Source organism: Dreissena polymorpha, chromosome 12 (genome assembly GCF_020536995.1).
Source record: "Dreissena polymorpha isolate Duluth1 chromosome 12, UMN_Dpol_1.0, whole genome shotgun sequence".
Classification (NCBI taxonomy): Eukaryota; Metazoa; Mollusca; class Bivalvia; order Myida; family Dreissenidae; genus Dreissena; species Dreissena polymorpha.
The window spans coordinates 75014247-75041691 of record NC_068366.1 but is presented as its reverse complement, the minus strand read 5'-3'; the positions used below and the strand labels follow the sequence as shown (position 1 = coordinate 75041691).

Genomic DNA, 27445 nt, shown 5'->3' with positions numbered 1-27445 from the left:
TATGTTTATTCATCATTGAAAATTTACGGGTATAATTTTTGTTTTATCAGAGAAAATTTCACGGAACAACTGTTCGTTTGTTTTCAAGCAGAGCCTGCTATTCTGGCCGCCCAAGCCACAAACATACCAGAGCCTATAAATCACTGTCATTTAAACCTCGATTCCGATGTATATGCACCTAAGGCTACTGCAGCATTGCAAACAATTGCCGTTTATGACTACCAAGCAGGTTAGTATACATAGTTTTGTGATTTTACGTAATATAAATAATTATTTTAGTCATAATAATTTATTTATTTATTTTGAATTTGATAAAATATTGTACATATCAACAGAGTTTTTTTGTGTAAAATAACTTCATCTATAATAACGTGTGTTTACTCTTCGTAATAGATTTTAATTAAAAACCAATACATGTTGTAATTACATTTTTATTGGCAATTATAAATCTCACAGCCCCTATATTCAAATGATTTGTGTGACTTTTTAAATACAAGTTTTAAGGCTAATGTTTTTTTAAAAACTGCCATTGTTGGACAATTATACTAAATCGAATATCTTACTTAGTTGTAAAAATTGCTTTCAGTCATGCATTATCATGGCTTCCTCGCAGAATCTTGAATAGACTTGCGTAAAACAAAAACAGCTGTTAGTGTATTTGTTAAACTGTGACGAGAAATGGAAATATTGCTAGCCACAGACTGGAGCCTTAACTCAGCCACTGTTATATAATGTAAACATTCCATCTATTCATATTCGGAGTATTTGCAATCAAACATTGGTTATCCATCCCCGAACATTCACCATTCAGACGCCGCCGACGAATTACATTCGACCCTAATGATATCATCACCAATGTAGAGTAGAAAGACGAGGATTGATGGATAGGAACCGCACCCGACGGGTCTCGGAAACTGTTTCCCGCCAATTATGTCGAATGTATGGAAAGCTGAAGTATTAACTAAATATGTTAAAGATTCAATCAAATGAGTATTTTTATAATATATGCGATACGATTCGGCAGCCTATCATTTAATGACTAAACTAATTCATTTAATTTAAGCGTAGCTGTTATTGTTCTGTTAATTAGCTACTGGATTAGCTCCTAAATAACAGTTCCAACAGAAACGCGGTGGATCTTCAGCAGAAGATATGGAGCGGATCTTACGGAGACGTGTGGGCGGGTGAGCCTTAAGAGAGAATGATGGTTATTAAATACTATAAAAGAATATGGCATGTTAAAAATAAACCACGCAGATCGATGGACATTTATATGAAATATATTATAATCCTAGCTGTGAAACCGGATGTGACTATAGGTATATCTACGAAAAGTCAGTCAGTCCGAATGTTTGTCTTGGTTTCGAATGTGGGTCATACAGTAGGTATAAAAGTACACGAAGTAGGATGATGAAACTTACTATTGAGATGCATGGTCATGTTTGGAATATGCACATAAGTATAAACTTTTGTGGTTGCTACGTTGACAGAAATCAGAGAAAGCTGTAAAAAATCTGGATCCTGCAATAACTGGAACACTACTCAATTTAGGTTGATAAAGAAAGGTATGCGGATATACAGGGCCATACGGGTAATATGCAGGTTGTTTCAGTGTTTTCTGGTTACATGAAACATAAAAACAAGTCGACAAATCCGAATCCTTCTTGAATTGAAAAAATAAAACTATGTTGACAAAAGTCGGCATGTAGATAGAGGCGCATAATTATGCTAAATATGCGCGTTAATTCATTTTTTCGCCCAACAAAATTAAGTTTGCTATGATGACTGGAATTAGTGCAGGCTTAAATCAATATTCTGCGACAACTTTAAAATACGTATGATTGGTTCATGAACCTCAAGTGTTGGCTAGGAATTCATATGGAGAATATGCACAATATTACAGTTTTTGTTCTTTCAAAACTGAGGTTTCAAGGGTTACAGAAAAAAAAATTGGATTCTGGGCCACATAAAAAGGTACATAAGTTTCCGCCGACAGCATTTACCCGGTTGGGCACTTCTGTTTTGGGATACAACTCTTCTTAATTAGTATAATGAATGTTCATTGTAACCAAATTACATAATACATTGAAATTACATTCATTTTATTTCCCATTAAACGTCAATAATACGTTTTTGTATTTCTGCGCCCATGGCTGCACTTTACGATATTTTGATTTAACTGGAAAGCATTCACATTTGATGTAGTTTTTCTATGGATGAAATCCGGAATTCCCTGTGCAACACCACCTGTTTAATATGTGCACCATCACATATGTACGATTTGAACCCTGGTTGTTGACATGAGAAGCGTGTATCAAACACTGCGAATACTGGTCAGCTCGATTCTTTTATACATTTCTTCTGTGAAACAATCGTAAGGTACTGTTAACAGGGAAAACATCACGATTTTTGTGTAACATTCTTGTGCATTTGCACATTAATCAAATGTCGTTTAGCGGTAAAATAAAATAAATTGACACTCTTGTGACTATCCCGTGTTAGCTATAGGCGTAATAGTCGTAAATGTACAGAAAATTGACGGAATGCACATTCTGCTTTCAAGCAAAATTTTAAGTTGCTTTTGAATTCATGTTTTAGGCAAATGGCAAAACACGGTAGATGTTGCTGTAAAGACACTCAATCCTGGTCAGAAGACGCCCAAAGATTTCATAACAGAAGCAAAACTAATGCATTTTTTAAGTCACCCGAAGCTTGTCCATTTGATTGCCGTCTGTACAGAGTCGGGGCCGATGTGGATCATCACGGAACTCATGGTGAATGGGTCGCTTCTGAATTACCTACGGAATGACAAGGGCCAGGCAATCACGTTTATACAACACACTTAAGTTTTAGATATTATCGTCGACATGGCCGGGCAAGTAAGTTAGTGGTAAGGGTGTCGTAGTTGACTCAAATTTGGGTTTAACCAGCAAGGTTGTGAAGCTTAAACACATTGTATTCTCTTAACTTAAACTCTTGCTGTATTAGGATGAGCAGAGGAGTTGTTATTTAAGGTATTTTTAAGGTATGCTGCGGGTTGCTTTTCAATTAACTACTGTTGGTAAGTTCATGTATTTACGTATAACGATCTTTTTTCAGGTTTTAAACAGATAAACGTGCTTTTATTTGCATTATAAAAAATAACATTTTCCACATTTCATTTGGCGTAAAAAATACAATTTAACTTGACGTACATGTAACTGTTTAATATTCTGGAATGATCAAGAAAATAAGTATTATTACCAAAAGGAAACTTGAAAATAATATTTATGAATTCTGTTTACTGATATAATTATATATGTGGGATTGTGTGGTTAATGTAAGACTTGTTTTCGAAAGAGATGTCCAGGATGTGCTTAAGCAGCAAACAAATGTGACCCTTGTTATACAGTATCATGGAAAGCATACAAACATGCGTGGTTATGATAATTCTTTAATGTAATACTTATGTAAACAAAATAAAACTAACATTTAGTAATGTTATTTTAGACAAGTCACATATTGCCATAGATTAAGACACAGGATAAATACAGAAATAAAACAAACACCGATGAGAAAACTGGAGTTATCGCCTTGGAAGAGGTCAACGCAAAACATAACATTTGGGTTTTATAAAAAGTTAATGGCGCATAGTTTCTTTTACTCATTGTATATCATTCATTGTAGAATGTAGATGTAAAGTGAGTTGGTTTGAAAGATTTAACATTTAAAAGTGTAGTTAATTTTTTGATTAGTGTTACACCTTTATTTGGTAATTTATAATTTTCTGTCTGCAAGACAATATCACTGAGTATAATAGTGTGTGTAACTGGTACACTTTAAACCATTATATATAAAATAATTACCTCATAGAAGAAGCAATATTATATCTTGCAGTACACGAACATATGCTCAATGTCAACAGAAATTCACATTAGCCTTACACTTGGAGACTTTCTAACGCAACACTTTCCAAACTTGAATATCTTAGGCATGCGTTAAGATTTTGAATGAATTTATTTCTTTACATGTGATCATTTGACTACATTCTGTGCAAGCTCCTTGACGACCGGACGTATTAGCACTTCAAGGTATGTATGGTGGCATCGTGGAAATGGTGAAACATGATATTATTCTTACAAACCACGCTAACGAATCGAAATTGTTTTCGAGGTATATTTGGAAACGAAAACCTTTGACCTCATTTTCTTCAGTGTCGTGCATAATTTCATAAATTAACAAGTAATTTACCCATATCTTTTTTGGTTTAACGAAACGAGTGCGGTCTTTATGAAATAATTTGTCCATAAATAATGTTAATCTATTTGCTATAACTCCAAGGCAATGTTAAAGTATTTTTAAGAGAAATTGGGCGCAAATGTTGTACAAAAAGCTAAGATTTATCTCCCTTTGCAATACAGATCATCATACCATGAGTATGTGTTATAGATAAATTTGCACAGATAAAATCTTCATTTGAGTATCTGACACCAAAAGCACCAATATTTTTCCAGCACGTTTGATAAAATTTGAATGTAAGACAAAACTGTACTCTTATTATTTTAGAACTACTGAAGCTTCCTATTTAGCTATGAAACCTTCGATTGAATTGGACACACTCTGTTATAGTATTGGCACATTAATTTCTTTTACATATTTATTAAAATATTTTCACTGCTTCAATCGTATTTATTGCTTATAAAGAGACTTACATAATAAAATGCTGTTATAATAAGGCTACATTTTGTACATTATATTGATTTTGCTATTGAATGATTGCGTTCTAGGCTGCATAATTCTAAATTGGTAGTGCGTTTTGAAATTTAATATCATTATTGTTTATTTATTTCCTGTTCATACACGCTGTCGGACAGTAGGGAATAATTCCAAAGACTTTGTTTGTGAGACAAAGTGCTTAAAGTTAAGTTCAAATGACGGATGAGTTATCCGATTGGAGTTTTGGTTCAATTTCAGTGAATTAGTGTTGCAAAATGATGTGATTCAAACAATACTGAGTCAAGCTTGTTGTATTGGATTTGTTCACTGCAAGATAAATCTTTGTATTTTGACCGGCTTTTTTGTCTGAAGAAATCTAAATATTGTAGCAATTAGCAGAGTCTAAGACTTCTATTTCCAGGTTTATACTTATTAAGATTATTTTAGTTAAAGTTATCTAATATAAGATCTATAAAGGGTTTCATATCACCCCATATGATAAAGCCTCTTTTTTAGCCTTTCAATTATTTCGATGCAGTCTTTCAATAATTTCAAAACGTTTTAGTAAAATGGTAATTTCAGAGTAGTAATATAAACAAGTTAAAAAAGAAAATGAGCAGCAAGCCATTTCTAGTTGTATAATTTTACATTTTGACACGTTCTTTTTAAAGATTAGGTCCGTTATTGCTTCCATAAATAATTACTGTTTACAATCTCGCAGACCTCATTTAGATAAGAAGCGAACTTTAAACAAAATACGTTTTGATTGACCGTATAAATAGGCAATACAACACACTTAAGTTTTAGATGACTCTAAATCTAACATCAGTAGAAATTTTCATGTGCATCTTTGTGAAAGTATGTCTTTGTTTGCAAAGAGGCTTAACATTTACAAATTCAACATAGTCATTTAAGTAGTGTTTTGTTTTATGAATTTAGTGTTTAAGTATTGTTTTTCTTTGTCGTATTATACGTGCTGGCGGTAACATGAATTATTTTCAGAATATAGTTTTGGAGTTTAATTATGACTATTTTTTACATGAGCAGCCGCATCACTATGTGTTTATTCATACATTATTAACACGTAGATGCATAAGCAATCGGATGTCATTATATATAAAAGATGCATTAGCCGTGGTATTATTTAATTTCTTCTATTACGAAAAACCACTTTATACCACTATACCACCGTTCTCTTCGACCTCTTATTCAAATAAAACACTTAAGTTTCTGGCATAATTGTGTTCACTTAGCTGGTAACCATCCATCCAAGAAAATGTGCGAGCAGGTTCATAACGGCGATAAACTACAATCAGTCAAACGCAATTTAAAGTATTTAGGAACCATGGATTGACAATTTATCGCTGCAAGATGAGAAATGTGGGCCATCTGATCAGTGTCATAAAAATTATTCAAGGCACTTACAGTGATTTATTTGTGCTCAATTTGCAGATCGCAGATGGCATGGCGTATTTGGGGGCGAATAACTGTATTCATCGCGACCTTCGGGCGAGACACATTGTTGTTGGACCAAATAATGAGGTCAAGGTCGCGCACTTCCAGCTAGCTCGCATCATTCGGGGAAATTAATATGTGCTTGAAGGCGGTAGTAAACGTGTGTTTTAACGAATTGATTTTGATTAACATTTATAGCATTTGGTTAGGAGAGAGAGAACGAGAGAGAGAGAGAGAGAGAGAGAAGTGAGAGAGAGAGAGAGAGAGAGAGAGAGAGAGAGAGAGAAAGAGAGAGAAGAGAGAAGAGAGAGAGAGAGAGAGAGATAGAGAAGATAGAGAGCGCGAGAGAGAGAGACACGAGATGAAGAGGAGAGAGAGAGAAGCTACGAATATCGAGATCTAGAGAGATCAGCGAGAGCGAGAGAAGCTCTCTCGATCTCTCTCTCTCTCTCGCTATTCTCCATCCTCTCCTCCGCTCCTCTCTCTCTCTCTCTCTCTCTCTCTCTCTCTCTCTCTTCTTCTCTCTCTCGCTCTCTCTCTCCTCTACTGATATCTTTAGCGAGAGACCGATAGATAGATAGAGAGAGCGATCTACAGAGAGACAGATCGACCTGACACAAGACGGACATACAGACGACGACATAGACAGACAGACAGACAAGTACCACAACAGACAGACATGCCAGACAGACAGACAGACAGACAGACAGACAGACAGACAGACAGAGAGAGACAGAGAGACAGAGAGACAGAGACGAAATAATATAGCTTACGCATGAGAAGTTCACCTGCCAGGGCTCTCGGACAGAATACCAGAAAGCGAAGAGGGAGACGGGGAAGATGATGCAAGAGGCCTTGGAGGAGTGGATTGATGAGCAATGTATCGTCATTGGCAAATTAATAACCACGTGCAGCTTAAGGAAGGCATTCGGCAACCGAAAGACCCGTACGAATATCAGTCAGCCCAAGGCCAGTGTAATAGCAGACGCTTTCAGGAACATCCTGACCGAAAATATCCCAGTCTTGAACAGATGCAGCGACCTCTATAACTACCCACTTCAAGTAGACCCCAGTTTCCAAAAGAACAATCCCGGACTAAACACCGACGACGAAAGTGCGTCCATACTAAAAGCAGGTGTCAAGAAGGCAGAGCACAGTCTGAATGAAAGATTCCCCCTTCTGACCTGATTAAGCACGCAGGACAGACACCGACTACAGCAATGTCGGCTCTATGTCAGAGACGATTTTGGGGGAGAAGAAGTGGTCTAATGAATTGACCCAGTGTCTGGTCAACCACCTACCGAAAAAGGGCAACCTCAAGCTTTTCGTTAATTACCTCATCATCATCAGCCATCCCAGCACAAACGTGATACTCATCATTCTCAACCCACTTAAAAGTGAGGCCAATCAACTGCTGCTAGAAAAGCAGGCTGAATTCCGAACTGGACGGAACACAATTGGACAACTCTTCAAATGCAGAGTCATCATTGAGAAATACCTGCAATACCAACGCGGTATTTTCTATAACTTTTAGAAAGAGTTCAACTGGGTGTGGTATTATGGTCTAAGTCAGTTTCTGGTAGGATTCAACATTGACGAAAGTCTGGTGCAAGACATCCAAGAACACAACAGAATATCAAGCAACGGAGTACTTCTAAATGGACAGATAGACAGACTGATGTCTTCTGGATGATTACTACCTCCCGCTCTGTTTACCAATTCCTGCAAAAATGATGGAGCCTTAATTTGAGATTCGCTAACGACATTTACTACATTGGTGGTACAAGCAGTGAACTCTGAGACCCCACAAAAAGAGTACGACTCAATAAAAAAGCAAGTGCATACGAGAAGGAGGTCAGCCGGCAGAAGTCAAATATAATTGTAAACAGCACAAGTGCAGACATCGCCATGAAAGGCAAGAATCTGAAATAAATGAACAGCTTTAAGTACTTGGGAGTAACCATATCCAAAGATGGTACCAGTACGTATTCGGTACAAATTATAATTGTCATCACAATTGCAGCGCCAGCCAGAGCAGGTTGTTGACAAACAGCGGGTACAGAACGCAGAATACAAGCCTTTGAACAAAAGTGTCTAGGAAAACTGCTCCGCATTTTCTACTTACAGCACAAGACCAACGATAACTTCCGAAAAATGACAGCAGAACTTGTTGGCTGACAAGAACATATACTGGCGACCATCAAACGACGAAAGCTGGCTTGGTTTGCAAACATCACGAAGCATGTTTCTCTGTGCTATAGGGTACGCTAGAGGGAGGTTGCCGCCAAGGGCGTCAGAAGAAAAACTCATTAGACAATTTGAACGAAAAGAGAATGGATTAGCTACTCCCAGGCCCCCACAACAAACCTGACTGGTTGGGGATTTCTGTTTCGTCGCCCCTCAATGCCCCCAACGACCTGACCGGTCAATGATTGATGATGATGCTGACTGTGATAAATTTACTATTCAAACAATAATTGACTATCCGGTAATTGTAGAAGAATCACATGTTTTCTGTTTTAGACCTTGCTGTTCTATTAAATCAAGACTTCCCAAAAGATGGGCCTAACTTACATGTGTTTATGAGGCGTTTGATTTCCTTATCTATAGACTGCTCTTAAACATGTCTTCCTATACATTGACTGTATACACAGAGTATCCTATCAAATGGACTGCACCATACAATTTTTATACGGTATTTTTTAAATGTTTCTATCAAGTGGGTTGCTCTAGAAAATAGTATCAGATGGGTAATTTTTATTCTACAACAACAACCCTCCAATAAATATCGGTCATTTTGAAATTAACAGCCAATCTTAATGCCTTGTAATCACTTGTCCATCAGTTAAAACATATTTAATACAAAAGAGTAGTACATTTGTTTGTGTGCATTCACATGTCATGTTGAAACATTTGTAATGTTCTATTTAGAAAATTAAACCTTTATTAATAGCTGGGTATGAGTTTAAACCCTAGCATGTACTGCCTCTTAAATACGTTTTTAATTCAGGTCGTGCGTTGTCTATGAAATGGACTTCCCCCGAGGTTTTTGTCGATTTCAAGTTCAGTATCAAGACAGATGTATGGTCATACGGTGTTCTCCTGTATGAGATGATCAGTTTTGGTAATTTCAGGTGAGTAAAATGAAACTGTTAATTTTAGCATCTTAGTTTATTTCTGCAAGCGTTAATTTTAATTTAAGGGAATCAAAATCAAATCCAATTGTGTTATTGAAATATTATCGAATGAGTTTCCAGTGTAGAGCTTGATTATTTTGTAATATTTAGTTTATTGTATCACACGAAATTTCTTGAAAGTAGTACATTTTATGTAAGGTATTGTTTGAAGTATTTAAATTATTACTCACAAGTAAATAGCAGTGAGTGAATAAGTGAACAATTTTTTTATTTTTTATTTACTTATTCACTTAAGCTAAATTGCTTGAAAGATTGATAATTACTGAAATAATTTCGAAGTATCCTTTTCCTGGGTTAAACCAGTACAATATATATTTTTAAGCTGGTATGTGAATATACGGATGGGCACTGAAAATGCTCAATCTGATGTAAACTGCGTACTATTTATGAAGCATATAATATAACAGTGACAATTTGTTTCATTAAAGAAAATAAGTATATGCGCTGGCCGATCGATTTACCAAGACGGGTTCCTTTAAACATCTTTACAAATTTAGATTGAATAAAAAAACATCTGCATACCAGTATGCACGATTTTCTTTTGGAAAAACATAAATGCACTCTGGAAAAGCCTAGTACAGAATTTTTTTATATATGAAATGGTTTCATGATCATTTATTACTATGCCATTCGCCAAATAAGCGGATTACATTTTAGAAATGTTTTTAATATATACGCCTTAACTGCATGATTAACTACAATGAGACAACTACATATGGTAGAAACACTCAATGGTATTGGAAAAAAGCCAAATACATGTTTAGTCTGGTTGAAATTATAATGGCTTTAAATATCAAAACTGTTAATTGCCACCTATGCATATTCTATGTGAGATTCGCTTGTTATAATTATGATCAGCCGATAAAATGTTTCATTTAGTCTCTGTGGTGTAAAAAAAACTGACGTCAACTCTACCTATTATACCTAGGCATAAATAACCGCGAGGTGCTAAACTTTTTGAAGAAAGGCAATAACATGCCTCAAATCACGGGTGGTCCCATTCCGTGCCCAGACCCATTTTACGAGCTCATGTTGAAGTGCTGGAACCGATCGCCTGAGAACCGACCAACCTTTGACTACCTTCGAGAATTTTTCAACAACTATGCAGTATTTACAGATAGGGGATACGAATATGTGGAATAGGACCAAGAGAGAGATAAAAGTCAAATGACTAGGAACGAAATATGTACACGCCATTGTACTTGAAAATATAGAGTAAAAGCATAGGACCAACTAAAGGATAAGCCTATGGTCTTAAGAAGACATCCTTAATAAGAATTATACACTTTGATAGTTTTGTATAACAACAATACTTTCGTCTAACAATTTTGTTTCCATTCACGACCTCTTCAACACTTCTTGAATTGAATGTAAGGCAATACACTAGAGTAAGGTCAGCTAACAGCCATTTTTATCAAGGCTTAATGTAGTCGATATTCATTTGGGTGTCACTTCGTCGTATCTCAGAAAGTAACAAGTATGTTGCTCATGTTTGTATGCAACCATTGAGTTGTTTAATGGTAATTATATTGCAATTTAGACTCTTTAATTTCTATTTAATTGAAGTATTGATGCTATGATGATACCTTTTATTTACATTAATATCTTAAAACTAGCTAGAACCCTAAGTATAACTTTTTTCATTCAAAGGCGGTGAGCACATCTTTATTTGTGTTTGTTGTGTTCCTGTGTGTCTGTATAAGTATATATGCTTTGTTCTGCACATGCTTTGTAGTGCAGGAATCTGTTCTAGAATTGTCGTAATCTCGTCCAAATTGTAAAGAAGTTGAATAAAGTGTTACTTATGGCTAACGTAGTTAGTAGCATTGATAATATTTTGGGAATATCTTACGTGGAAGCTGCTTTTTTGGTTGTTTAAATACATTTGATAACATTCTTTCATAACAAAACTTTCACAACTTTCATAAATCTAGAATATAACTCTCGAAAAATATATCGTACACATGAGTGTGCACGCATTTTAAGAACTACAAGGTTGGCTTCAATGATAGCACGTCAGAAATGTAATTGCTGGATAAGTATTTATATAGAAGTGTTAATGATTAATGTTAATAACCAATTATAAATTAGATTTTGGTGTGAATAGTTTATGTTTTAAATTTAGCTTTTTTTAGAAGTATGAAACATTTTTTCTCTTAAAAAAAGGTTTATCAGCGACAAAAGGGTATGATGAATTTAGTAAGAGAGAACGTGTATTATCTTTCATGGGCCTTTATGATATGTGTTGGAAAGAAGCAAAACGATACAAAGCAATACAATCATGCAATTTTTAATTTTTTATTGTATAGTTTAACTTTTGTGGAATCATGTATTTTGAGCATAAAGATCTTTGTTGATTTACACGTTTTTTTAACATAAAGATTTGGTAGGTTCAACTTCTATAAGAGGCTTCTATAATAACGGTCAAATACTAAATTTTCTTTTCTTTTAACAAACTAGTTTTGTTCTCCCCTTAATGGTTATCATACATATAGTTTGTTAAAAAAACTACATTCACAGAATTTTCCAACAGATTTGAAACCGAGCAAGCTGTTTTGCCTCTCTAAAAGAGTGTCTGGTTTCTACGAGGGAGACCCTAGTTCAATCCTCTGTTGGATCAGGATTTTTTCTCTTTTGCTAAACATATTTATAAAAGACGCTGCATCGGATTAATTACTTATGGCTTTTAATTACATACGCTATATTGATTTTCAAAGTAAACATTCAATTAATGTATACATCCAAATTTAAGAACAAATGAACGAGAAGTTAAAGGCAAAACAAAAGTTGTCCCTATATTGTTAACAATTTAGCTATGTTTGTTTTTAAAGCAAGGGAAATAAGAAATACTTGTAATACATATTACGATTAGGGTAGAATTTTTGTATATATTTATGCACAGCCTCTCGCTGTATATTGTCTTCTCTAAAATACCCAATACTTTGTTTAACAATGTACCGGTTTATTTTTTTTTTGACTTTGTTTTATTATATTGTATGTGATATCTCATGTATACTAATTGGCTTATTGCCTAATGTTTTATCAAATAAACTATATACATGAACTAGCAGATGTTGCATAAAGGCAGTTGCTTTAAAAACCTAAAGTTTATTCAACGGGCGTAATCGCTTATATAAAATATTTTAGCTGTAGGATTGAAAACTTGGAATAACAACAGAAAGATTACGGTACATGTTAAAATTATCTAACAAACAATGTATTTAACAATTGAGAGGATAACGCCAGACATTTACCTTCGAACATTCAGCCGCGCACATTGTTCGAACAGAAATGTTCAGTTACTAAAGTGTTATTCGTTCTGTGCTATATGACAGTCTTTTAACTGGTGCCACGGGAGAACACGTGCCCCCCCCCCCCCGCAAATGTCCCAAACTGAACAAGAAGCTTATGCTTTGTATTATTTACCTCGTTATAAATTATAACAGAAAATAATATGTGAATACCAGATATTTAAAGCCCGCTTCCCAACAGGGTCGTAAATAAAAATGTACAATTTGCTGCAGAATATTCGCATGAAGACGTTTAATTTAAAAAAAGGTAAAATATTATTTTGAATATTAAAAACTACTACTTATACTACTATTTATACGCTCATTGGGTCATTGTCGACCTTAAATGGCTTGAAGTCATCCTAGGGTGACACGAATCGGCTTCTAGTCACCACCGGGTAACTTCAAGCCGATTCATGTCACCCTGTGGTGACTTTAAGCCGACCGGGTGACTACAATCGGCTTTAAGTCACCACAGGGTGACATGAATCGCCTTCTAGTCACCCCAGGGTGACTTCAAGCCATTTCAGGTCGTGAATGACCCAACGAGCACTACTACTACTACTACAACTACAACTACTACTACTACTGTTACTGCTACTATTACTACTACTACTACTAATAATACTACTACTACTACTACTTCTACTACTACTACTACTACTACTACTACTAATACTATATCTTCCACTTCTACTACAACTACTACAACTATTTGTACTACTACTACTACTACTACTACTACTACTACTACTACTACTACTACTACTACTACTACTACTACTACTACTACTACTACTACTACTACTACTATTACTACTACTACTACACTACTACAACTACTACAACTATTTGTACTACTACTACTACTACTACTACTACTACTACTACTACTACTACTACTACTACTACTACTAATACTACTACTACTACTACTACTACAACTACTACTACTACTACTTCTACTACTCCTACTACTACTACTTCTACTACTAATACTACTACTATTACTACCACTACTGCATCTACTACTTCTTATACTACTACTACTACTACTACTACTACTACTACTACTACTACTACTACTACTACTACTACTACTACTACTACTACTACTACTGCTACTACAACAACAACTACTACTACTACAATAATACTACTACTACTACCACTACTACTACTACTGCTACTTTTACTACTACTACTACTACTACTACTACTACTACTACTACTACTACTACTACTACTACTACTACTACTACTACTACTACTACTACTACTAGTATTATTATTATTACTACTACTTCTACTACAACAACAACAACTACTACAACTTCTTCTACACTACTAAATTGTGCGATCCGTAGAACTGCGGATTCGCCAGTCTTGTCAGCTACAACCACTCATTGCTTCATACGGACGCAAGTTGAGGCGCTCCAGCAAGAAGAATCATAGGCGAGTATAGCAAACATTCAGGAAGCCTGATGAAAGCCTCCTAGATATTTTAGCTGTTGTTGCGAATTGTGTGGAGTTACACTGCACGACGCTTTAAGAAGAAAACAAAAGTAAAAATGCAGGGAGAACTCGGAAAAATTATTCGTTTATACACTTAAGCCCTCTAATAATATTCTTACATGCTTTATGTTCGGCGAATATGACTTTTTATTACTGTATTGCTCATTATGATTATTTTTTGTTTAATCATGGACAATAGTGTGTTTCAAATATCTCTATCATCCTAGATGTCAGGATAATAAAGATTTCAAGAAACTGTACACTAAAAAATAAACATTTATGATGGCATTATGGTTAACTTTGCGGTCTTTAACTACGTTCTAAGATGCCAAAAGTTAAGTCTAGTTAAGTGCGATTACGAGATGCCTGACTTCAAGACGTTAATTGTAGCTGCACGCATGGACACACGCTTGACTATTCTTTTGCCTCTACATCAGGAAAAGTTGAGCTTGTTAGACGCTATACAATCATGTCGACATGGACCAGCAGAGAGAAGACACACTCAGTAGACGGTGGAATTACTACAAAGAAGCAACCAAGATATAACGACTCATTATTCAGCCCCTTGAATGTTGCCACGAGAACTTGCGCTAGGACTTCACGCGTGCTCAATGTGGTTGCTTACCTTAAAAGCCGGAAAATTATGACAATTAGACAACTAGCAGGTTGGGAAGAAAACACAATGGTAACTCTAGTAAGGATGAACACAATGTTACAAGATCGTGAAGAAAAAAATCTTGCATGGATCAAGACTTCGTGGACAGGCTGGGATATGCGAATTTACTTAAGAGTGTCCTCACTGTAACCGCACTGTTAATTACACTGATGCCATGTTACGTTATGCGCTAACTCATAAACTGTACGATCAGGATTTACATGATATGATAAGTAAATTACCATAAGTGACAACCATGAGGAGGCGACATTTGTTGTAAAACAAGAGTATCCCTACCTTAAAGGTCGAGGTCAGAATTAGCGGTCAAAAGTCAACATTGACCATGAGCGAATTTGACTTTTGCTGTCTCAGCCATAACTTTGCCATATATGTTTAAGAATTTAAAAAATACACTGGTATACATGCTATAATCATAAGACAATGAATAGCATGAGATATTCCTGTGCCTAACTCAAATGTCAACTCCACACTTCAAAGATCAAATTTGGCTAAAACATTAATATTTTAAGACACACATGACTACCATTACGAGACTGAATGTCGCGTGTATCATCTGTCTCATAACCTCAAAGGTAAAAAGTCTTACATAGTGATCAAAAGTAAAATTTGGCAAAAAGCATCATGTGTTTGACAAAAGTGGAATGTTGTTGAATACATGCGTTACGGACCCATTTCTTTTTCATTTCGGTTAAACTGTTTTGCTAGTATCTGAGATCAGGTTCAGTATTCGACAATTTGTGTGCTTGAGCTCAGGTGAGCGCTTAAGTGCCATTTTACCCTCTCGTTTGTGAAACTTGAAAATATTGCTTGCAAGGATGTCTTCCTTCAATTTGTGAATTGTGAAACGGTGCCCAAATTATTTTTTTGACAGGAGAGATATGCACACATTTCTTATAATATTCATAGATTTATGTGATGGTATGAAGTGTTCATGTCATGTTTTGTTGTGTATATGTTATGATATGGTGTGTGTCATGATGTGGTGTATCATGATGGTGTGTGTTATGACGTGGTGTATATGACATGGTATTAAGTGTGTTTGTTATGGTATGACGTGTGTACGCCATGTTATGATGTGTTAAATGTCATGGTATAATTTGTCATGTTATGATGTGTATATGTTATGGTATAATGTGTGTATGTCATGTTATGATGTGTATATGTTATTGTATAATGTGTGTATGTCATGTTATGATGTGTATTTGTTATGGTATAATGTGTGTATGTCATGTTATGATGTGTTTTATGTCATGGTATATTTTGTCATGTTATGATGTGTATATGTTATGATATGATGTGTGAATGTCATGGTATGATATGTAAATGTTATGAAATGGAGTGTGTATTTCATGGAATGATGTGTGTAAGCTATTGGGTGTGTTATGGCATGGTATGATATGTCATGAATTGATGTGTGTTTGTCATGGTATGATGAGTGCATGTCATGATACGATGTGTGTATGTCATGGTACGATATTTGTATGTCATGGTATACTGTGTGTTTGTGATGGTATGCTGTGTGTTTGTGATTATATGGCGTATGTTAAATAAGGTATTCTGTGTATTTATGATTGTATGCTGTGTGTTTGTGATTATATGCTGTGTGTGTGTGATTATATGATGTATGTTTATGATAGTATGTTGTATAGTTTTGATGGAATTATGTGTGTTTTTGATGGTACTTTATATGTTTGTCATAGTATGATGTGTGTATGTGATGGTTTTATGTATGAATATCATGGTATTCTGTATGTCTGTGATGGAAGCCGTGTCGATGATGGTATGATGTTTGTATGTAATGGTATTCTGTTTGTTTGCCGTGGAATGATGTTTGTTTATGATGGTATTCTATGTGTATGTAATTGTATGATGTGTGCTGTTATGTTTTGATGTGTGTTTGGGATGGAAGGGTCTAAGAATGTCATGGTATGCTGTGTGTATTTCATAGAATGAAGTAAGTATGTAAATAATGGTGTGATGTGTGCATGGTATGATATGTTTTTATGATGATATGTTTTTGCATATGATTACATCCTATGTATTTGTGATGGTATTCTATGTTTTGGACTTTTTATGCTGTGAGTTTGTAATGATATGGCGTGTATTTGCGACGGAATGCTGATGATTTGCGATAGTAATGAACTCTATTAAAATACGACTTTACATTCAATCCAGTTGTTTGCCGTACTCGTTTAGTCGGTATGAAAATTGTTCTTTAAAACTGAAAAGGCTACCGAACAAGGTTCCAGGTAAGGATTTACTTTAAAGGGTATTTTACCCCCTATGATTATTATTAAAGTGTATTTTACCCCTTTGTTTCAGCCATTAAGGGTATTGAGGAATATTTAGGGGTATTTTTAATTTCCATAGAAAACTTACATAGTACATGGTGTGTTTAATCTAGATAAAAAAATATTAGTTGTTATTAATAAATGTGAACATAATACAATTTAAATGATGATATGAACATACTTTTTTTTTAAAAATTCAACTGACATGCGTTGTATCTCTGTCATGATTGGATCTTTCTTGAATTCATAGTATTCATGTAGTATATAAATGTCATTTCACAATAAATTAAATTAAGATATGGTACTGCTTGTGCAATTGAAAATAAAGTCACACTACTGTGGTCACAACCATTTGGTTTTCTTTCTTTTTTACTTTTAAACGACTGTGACAATGAGATGGCTTAAAATATTTTTAACAATTCTAGTATCATAAGATTGATCTCTATTGACATATTGTAATATACAGTTTCTTCTAGCAGGAGACAGCTTGAAACGTCCCTTTTTCAAACCTAGAGCGCGATTATTTTGATTACAAGTTTCGTTTGATTGACTTTCTTTTGATTCAAAGGTTAACTTATTCTTAACACACTCAACTGGATTATTTACTAAACCGGTTACGCACTTTAATCGATTACAAATACGTTCTAAGATTTGTAGTGCGTAATGTTACGTACTGGTGCGATTTTTAAAGCGTTTTTTTAACTGTTTCAATGCGTAAATACGCAGATACACATTTTATCTGGAGCACTGCTACCAAAGTTTGCCAGTGTGTTATTAGTAACACAGTTTTTACTTCATTTTTTTTCGAAAAGTATTGAGCTAAGAAGGTTCATTTGTAAGAATTTTTTTTTAAAGACCCGCATCATTCGAAAAAGGGGTATTATGCCATATGCGACCAGGGTAGCTATGGTCCAGCCTGCGCAAATGGCAGTAGGTCAGGATATACCTAATGATACCACGAAACCATGCGTGATTTATAGCGGGCACCGCAGCTCCTGACCAGAAAACGCAAATGCACAGACTGGGCTTGAGCTACGCCAGCCGAAGCGCCATAGGACTTATTTTCGCATCACGCGGCTCTGAAAGTATGACTTAAATGTGTCGAAAAATAACTGTGTGTTAATCAAATATTTAAATAGTATATATTTCGATGTTGAAAAAAAACACCTCATCAGAATCCATATGAGGACACATATGATCTGATCTCTTGTAGTATTATTTTTATTTACGAACATTCACGTGTGGTTTGAATATACTTGTTATTTAAAACACACATTTCATGCGGCCAATTTCCTACAAGTGTCAAGAACAACAACAGTGTAAATACTGTTTAAATAATAATTTATGTAAAATTAATTATTTCAAAACGTAGTTTCTCAATCTTGATTTCAAAGTCAGGATGTCATATTACAGCGTTTTCGATCGCCAAAATCGCCAATGGTGATTGAATCTTTCAGCTCGCGAACAAAGTTGAAAATGTAACAGAAAAGAGCGGTTGTTCTATTTTTGTTTTGCAAAGTTTCTATATGAATGTATCAGTATTCCCTGCTTTTAAAGAGCAGCAGCCGGAGCGTGTACGTCGCGACCGGGCCGAGTTACCTGCTGAAGATTTTCTTCAAGGTTTTTCCGAAAAATCGCCAAGCGGAATGATTTTTGTCCGAAGGTGGATAGCGGTTTCACAACATCGTCTGAGGAGAGTCGCATAGGGGAACTTCTGCGGGCAGTTAATCCAACGAGTACCGTCATCTATCGAGCCGGACGTCCTCTCCCGCTGACTTGCTGACTCCCAGAACTTTGAAGGATCACAAGTGGAAAATTTGACCTTCTTAGGTTTCAAATTAAAAAGACCCCTTCTGAAAGTTCACAGGGGCAAGTCTGCACAAAATGTAGTGACCCAGCGATGACCTGTAAATACACTCCTAAACTACACATACTGTTTAAAAGAATAAATACAATATACCCTCTTCTGCGCTTAAACGCCATATATGCAATATGGGGTAATAGACAATCCACTGCTCAGAGATAGCATGACAAACGTATCAAATATTCAAGCCACATTACAGAGGCTTGTGTGCTGAAACAGAAGCGTCAGCAGAAATTCCCAGGTTACTTTCTGGTCGCCAAACTGTGATTTTCGCCGTCCAATCGGTTCCGAGAATGCTTTGGGGCGGATTTAACTGGCAACTATTATTTTTGAATGGCGTCGGTCAATGAAGTAAGCGTTTACCGCAGATAGATAAACAAATAAAAACAGTTTTACCTTTTACGAAATATAAAACGGTACAATAAAGATAATGTCGGGCATCATCCTCACACCTTTTTAACTGTTAATAATAGTTACGAGTGAAAAATATAAAGCAACTGTTGGGCAATTTAATCCTAATGGCGAGTAAATCGTCATAACAATAACATTTAAACAATTGACCCGGTAGAAATTTAATTCCAGTTCAGGTGCATTTTGTTTTTTCTAAAGCCATGTGTTAATAATTGCTTCTTAAAGTTCCTTCGTACGCATCTACAAGGTACACCATTTTCTATACATATACACAGTGTTTTAATAAGAACGTATAAATTGAAGAAGTTGGTACGCTCTTCAAAATATTGGTCGGGGAGGGGGGTAGTGGAGTTACACGTTAATGTCACTACATGAAAATGAATACAAATGAAATGAAAATAAATTAAACAAAGTATTTAATTAAAGGCGAAAAAAATACATATTGTTTAACGTGGTTTGCTCGAGAATTTAATTTAATACAGTTCTCTCTGATACCAGAAATGTATTATTATAATTATGTTGTGATTCATTCTTCGTTAGACTCTCACAGACTTTTCCTTAGTGCCAACTTAGATGTACGTTGAATATCTGTTTTCATCTTAGTAATCATAAGTGAGTTTTGTTTGAATCCTGCATAAAATGACATATTGTAAATCAAACAATAAGGTTTGTTTGAATGCTGTATAAAATGAGAGATTGTAAATCAATGTCATTTTCATATTTGGTGTTTTTGCAAAATCTCACCACTGTAAACAATGAAAAGTAAATTACATTAGTATTGAAAATAAATAACATTAGTATAAGCATTTTTGTAGCCGTTCGACTAGCCAACGTTAAACCTTTATGTCCAGTGACTTTAAGTAATATTACATGCATTCAAAGATCGAACAAGTGAAGTGATTTCAGCGCTTTGATTTCAAATAGACATTGCCATATTATGTGGTTTAAAAACATTTTTTGTGAACATGATACGACGATCACGAGTAGTTGTAAAGTTTACATTGCGCAACTCATTTGAAATTTGAGAGATGTAACAAATATTAATCCTGACTTAAATAGAGCTCAGGTGTTTAGTCAGTAACCCGGTAGACGACATGAATACAATTAAAGTTGCAAAACGACTTTTTGAAGTCACAATTTAATTATAAAAATACCATAAATGACTTGCATCTTACATGAATGCCAAATTTAATGTTTTTCTTCAAATAAAAGGATAGCTCTACTTGTTTAAATAATTGGGTATTGGAAGATCGATACAATATTTTATTAATCGGAATATATTGATGAATAAGTTCTATGTTAAGATTGTAAAATCCATCATTGAGAATTTAATAACGGGTATCTGTAATAGGTTATGCGTAGCCTCGAAAGTAATCATTGCGATTTAAAATTTTTAATACTGTTGGCTGGCAGAAGACAACAATGAATGCCGTGTATGTAATGTATTGTCGGGCTTTTATACCATACCGAATAAGAAAATAGTATCTGAGAAGAACAATATACTATCAATGAATCTAACACATGTGTCTGCTATTGGCTCGTAATCCACCTCACCCTCGTCGCATATATGCTGTGCATCGAAGTTTTGAAGGATAAAGGCAACTACAAAACATTGTTAAACTTATGTATATTAAATTTGAAATTTCCTTTAGTTTTATCTGTAATCACGGGGAGTTATATGTTATGTATTGTCAAGTTTTTATACCGAATACGATATATGTCTCAGCAGAAAATTATACTACCAGTCAATCGTACACGTGTTTGTGATATTTGCTTGTTATCCTAATCTCAAATACACAGCCACGAATAAAATAACTGTGAATGTTTTTAAAAAATATATCTCTATTTTATGCTTCCGGTTATAGTTATGCATAAAATAAACTGAGTAATTTTAAGGGGGGGGGGGCACGCCGATATGTCAAACTGTATTAGGATATAACTTGGCCATGGATGAATTTTAACATCACTTGTTGAAAATGTTGCCAATAACAACATGCGTTGAACCACGTTTTTATCATATACCATGGTAAAGGATTACACCTGGAACCTTATCATTGTGCTTCTATATGTCTTTTTTCCTGTTTATGTAATTGTAAATTGATAATTATAATGGTACACTGATACAGCAAACATTTAAATACTTATGAATTTCAAAGACAACACACATAATTAGAATGTATCCTGTCAGTCTCAATTTGGATAAATGATAATCCAAATTAGACACTGTATATTTGTGACATTATATTGATTTAACGTTAATATTCTTAATATGTGCGTAAGTCTATTAATTACGTATGTCGCTTAGTACATGATTCCAATCTCCACGCAGAGTCGTCGTTCCTTGCTCTCACATACAACTCTGCGAAATGCTCAGCTGGCCATTTTGTCTATAAAATAGGTAAAACCGAACAAACGCATTCAATGTATATTTGATTGGATATTTAAGATCGCATGCATTAAATTAAGAAATATGACTTTTAAATGTACGATATATCGTGCAAACACTTGCGAGTTTTAATGCAACTCTTTGGAACTAATTTATTGCCCATTTACGCAGATGGAATCATTCCACGCACTTCACAAATGTAAACAATTGAACATATATTTTTTTTAGTGACGTTAATAAGAATTGCTTCGACGTGTGTATGTATGTTGGTTTCTTAACATAAAAAACCATATCAATTTTATAATAATGAATTAAGACTGATATAAGATATCATGGTATGAGATGGTTTTCTTTAATGTAGTGAATGCAATGTAACCGTCGTGCAAGAGATTGTTTAGTATTCTGTAACCTCAATGATGAACGCTTGGAATGAGCATGACATAAATGAGACGCTTTCATAACAATAGTCCGTTCTGAGCCCTATTGTGTCACACCTGTCTTACTGACCTGTGTGAATGCGCGCTAAGCATTGTGGGAAACGGACTTTTTTCCATCATGGCGTTGGTAAACGTAATAAACACGGAAGTGAAAAATGGTAATTAATTATTATCAAAAACAGGCCCCATCAAACATGGCCAGCTGTAATATATATTTGGATGCAGTTTGTGCTTCAAAAGGAGCCACTTTTCATGTCAGTGTATTGTTTGTAAGAATCACTAAACACGTAACTTAGACTAACTAAACACGTTGCAAGACGGTTTCTTCGAAATAGTTAATAAATCTAAATCATAAATAAATATTTATAATTAAATACCTGCTGAAATTTGAGAACGTAAACGATTTAAAATAAACGCTGTGAACATTACAAGGAATCTTACATGTAGGCCTAATGTGTGAGAGGATTAATCAGGGATAAAATAAAATGGAGTTTGAAGAATCTAACATTTTGAGGAGGACGTCATGGTATCTTGGACATTTGGCACTTTCATTTATTTATATAGTAGATACTGAAAATGCTGAATGTGCTAATTGCTACATCAAAGACGAGCAGGTGAGATTTTTACAGCTTTATTTTTCTTGACATAATATTGTATGTTTTCCATTTAATTTATATGCCAGTTTTTTTCACCATTTTGGGAATGGGGCCGGGTCCCTTTAAATTGGGAAATAACGTGTTCTTTTGAGTAAATTTGGGAGATTGATATTGTTGCTTTTATGATTAAAAATACTTGAAATTGATAATAATAGTGATTTCAATATGATATATTTTAAGGTTCAACTTCTGTAGCTTGACTTTGAGATAATTTACATGTTTATATAATTATTAAAATATTCTTTTTGTGTGGAAAACTTCCATTGGGAATTTTTAGGTCCCATTTTGGAAAAATATATACTTTTTTCCATAGGGAATGGGTCCTCTTACCGGACCCAAATTTGAACCGTAAAAAACACTGTATGCTCAATTTTAGGTCGGCTGTTTTCGGGGAAAACCCTAGGTATTGTCATAGACAGCTCGTCGTCTGATGTCCGCGTCATGCTAAAACCTTTACATCGGCTCTAAAATCAAAGTTCTTCCACCTTAACTTTGAAACTTCATATGTATATGAACCTTGATGATTTCTACACTCCAAACCCATTTTGGGGACACTAGGTCAAAGGTCAAGGTCACTAACCTCTAAAACATTTGTTAATACATTTCATTTATTCAAAACTGCACCGCAGCCTAGCTTGGCACCCATTATGTGGTGCCCTTGTTTATATATTATTTTAAAAATGTATTTATAACCAGAATAGTTGATGCATGTATAAATCAAAAGATACAGCCATGAACAGTGTGTTTTAGTTTTTAATAAATATGCTTTGATTGCGTATATGCAAAACAATGAAGTCCATAAATTGTTTACTGATTTTTAAAATGTTAAATGTCACACCTTACATACCAGTCCGTTTATGTACCGACACTTTATGTACCACTATCTGACACTTTATTTACCATATTTATAATATATAGAGATAACTAATTTAATTTGAATGTGTGTTATTGATGAAATGTATTTTGTGTGATAGTATTTATGAATTTAGACTTATATATTGGCCATAGATTTTATTTTATGTCAGATTGTCTAAGTGTCACTGAGTGTCTTAGTGTAATTTATTAGCCCAAGTACATGTAGTACTTAATAAATGATTTATTAGTCTTACCTGAAATTGAAGTAAATTATAAAAATTCATTTGTCTCTTATCATATCCTGACTAAGGATTATAAAGTCTAAAATGTTTGTATTTCCTATTGTATAATTGAAATGTGATACTTTGAAGAGAAGAGAGAATGACCGTAATGTTCAAACTGTAAAAAAAATCAAATTATTTCCTTCTTTAGACTTTAATCATGTTTAGAGAATGACCTTAATTCATTAGGACTGCTATAAATGAATGGACAATAACACCTATATTTTATGTAGGTGGTACGTAAAGTTTCAAAATACCGGTAGTACATAAAAGGTCTGGTACATGTACATAAGGTGTTACACCCTAAAGTGTTCATGGTATCAGTGTTTCAATAATGTAGTGTTTCTAATTATGTATTGCTTAGGTTGTTTTGTTTCAAACTTGCATTTATTTTAAAGCATTTTCATTCATTTTGTGAATTCCATCATGTTTTTTGTAATAAGGTGAATTATGTTGCACATGGCGTCAATTATTAATTCATGGTCGCTGTGGTGTAGAGAATGTTGTCCGCTAGGCGTGGGTTCGATCCATACTCTGGGAGAGTTCTCATTATCGTCTCCATGGACAACAAGTACTGGTGAACCAAGTAGTAGTAGTAGTTGTAGTAGTAGTAGTAGTGGTGGTGGTTGTGGTGGTGGTAGTAGTAGTAGTAGAAGTAGTAGTAGTAGTAGTAGTAGTAGTAGTAGTAGTAGTAGTAGTAGTAGTAGTAGTAGTAGTAGAAGTAGTAGTAGTAGAAGTAGTAGTAGTAGTAGTAGTAGTAGTATTGATATGCTCAGAAATGCTTCTGGATGGGCATATACCAATGAGTACTTTCCTTCAATTATTTCTTCTAAAGACACATAAACAACACTGTCGCCCTTAGCAGGAATTCTGGACGCCCCCCCCTAAGATGTTCCCTCCCCAGACATTTCCCCCCATTTTAGTTTTAGTGCTTACATCCCCCCCACCCCACAATAAATTCATAATGGTTTGGTTAAATTATAATCTTGATTTATTATCAAAATGATTATTTTTCTTATGTAATCTTATGTAATTAACTTTTTATATGAAGCATCTTGTTTGTTGTTTTCTTTGGATTAATGATTCATTATTTTTGTTAAACTGTTTAAGGAGTGCATGTAAATCATTAGTAAGTGCATGTTGGTGTACTAGAGTAATACTAGAGGAATACATGGGATATTCTCAAAATCTTACACATGTTGTGTTTAATATAATTAAATAGGATCAATTGATGAATTAATTCAGTTTGAGTAAACTTGGGCTGGGTTGTGGAACTAAAGTTATGTGTTGTTTTTAATCCAATTAAATAGGGTGCCGGTCAACTCGTACCTAAGTCAACTCGCACGGTAGTTAACTCGCACGTTTTTTGGTCAACTCGCACGGCATTTCTGGTCGACTCGAAAAAATATATAGAAATAGATAATGAATGTAATATGATCAGTAGTTTATAAGAAGTTTATAAGTAAAAATAATAATAATTATGTCCTTTTTCAATTATCTGAATATACGGTTGTCACATTTAATGGCTCTTTTCCACTTGTGGTCGGTGTTTTTCACGGGTTATATGAATGTTTGTAATAGGTGTGAAAGGTTTATATACAACTAACAATTATTAAAATGGCAAAGCATTAATCGATTAAACTAAATTGGTATGATAATTAATCAGGGCGACGAACAGTCGACTACATCAAGGTTCTACAGGTTAGCATTTAAATTTCTAGTAACTTGCATTTTAATTTAATAAATGGTTTGTGATTTTAAACGTTATTTAATATGTCGGTAATGCCAACATTTCTTAAATACTGCCATGTGTTATTGTCTTCAGAAAATTGGCCGTCTGCTGTGCAGAGAGGTAGAAGAAGAAGAGTTTGTAGTTGATTTTGAGAAGGCCATGTGGAAGGCCCTACGCTACGTGTTCGGCGAGGACGCCAAGATCCATGGCTGTGCCTTCCATTGGGGGCAAGCCGTTTGGCGCCAAGTGCAGGTATATAATTTTAGTATGTGTTTTCCGGTAATATATTGATTTATACTGACACAGTCGTCTAAATAAATAGGCAAATGAGACTAATATTATTTAATGTTACATTTCTATTTTAGGCTAAGGGGCTCGCTACCGAGTACGCCACAAGAAGAGAAACGTACGCACACATAAGGAAAATACTGTGTCTGCCGTTCTTACCGGTAGAACACATTCCCGAGGTGTTCGAGTCCATGGTCGACATCGCGCCTCGCAGATTTGATGGTCGTTTGAGCTACATTCGCTCAACATGTTTCGTGTCTTCAACTTGGCCTGTGCCATGCTGGTCGGTGTTCGACATGAGCATTCGAACCAACAACGACGTAGAAGTTAAAAATAAAATATGATGCTATTGCCATCTAAACATGTGTTTTATTGCGACTAATTTTATTATAATTTTTTAATGCTAAGTAATGACGAAACATTTATTTCCTTTCAAATTTAACTTCAGGTTGGCACAGACTCTCAATGGGAGAGCGGGGATTGCCCCTCCCATGTACCTACTCATCCGTCTTCTTTCTGACGAGGCAAACGTTGCACTTCGGAACGTACAGCTGGTTACGGAGCTGCAACTGACTCGCTACCAGCGACGCCAGCAGAAAACCATGCAAGGCCAGATTGCCAGTGTGGTCATTGTACAGGCGGGGCGAGGTATCCGCAACGGCACTACTGAAACAGATGAGCACAAAGTACAAGCACTGTGCTTGAAAAGACGTATAAAACAGATGAGCACAAATTACAAGCACTGTGCTTGATTGAACTACAATGTAAATATCTTGTAAATATTGAAAAAAAAAATACTTAGATGTATCTCTCCTTGTGTATATATTGTAAATCTTTGCTTGTGTGAACATTTTGAAATAAATATTAAAACAAAAGTATATAGATGTATGTCTCCTTGTGTATATATTGTAAATCTTTGATTATGTGTGAAAATATTGAAATAAATATATATAAAAAATTATATAGATGTATGTCGCCTTGTGTATATATTGTAAATCTTTGATAGTGTGTGAAAATATTTAAAAAAAAATATATAGATGTATGTCTCATTGTGTACATATTGTAAAGCTTTGTTAATGTGTGTAAATATTGAAATAAATATTAAAAGAAAAGTATGTAGATGCATGTCTACTTGTGTACATATTGTAAAGCTATGATACTGTGTGTAAATATATTGAAATAAATATTACAATAAAAGTATATAGATGTATGTCTACTTGTGTACATATATAAAGCTTTAATAATGTGTATTAATAATGTAATAAAAAATAAAATAATTGTTAAAAAATATATTTTTATAAGTACTTAAAATGTCAGTTTTAATGTGCCGATAACGTTACCATGGTATAAACAATATTTTGTGATTTTTTTTTATTTTTATTTTGAAAAATATTTTTCAATAAAAAGTATTAACTA

At 34.6% G+C, this 27445-nt stretch overlaps 1 pseudogene; it reads left to right on the top strand.

The window, feature by feature from the left end:
* The first annotated feature begins 880 nt into the window (after window positions 1-880).
* LOC127852725 (tyrosine-protein kinase SRK3-like) lies at window positions 881-10490 on the top strand (annotated as a pseudogene).
* Window positions 10491-27445: the final 16955 nt, after the last annotated feature.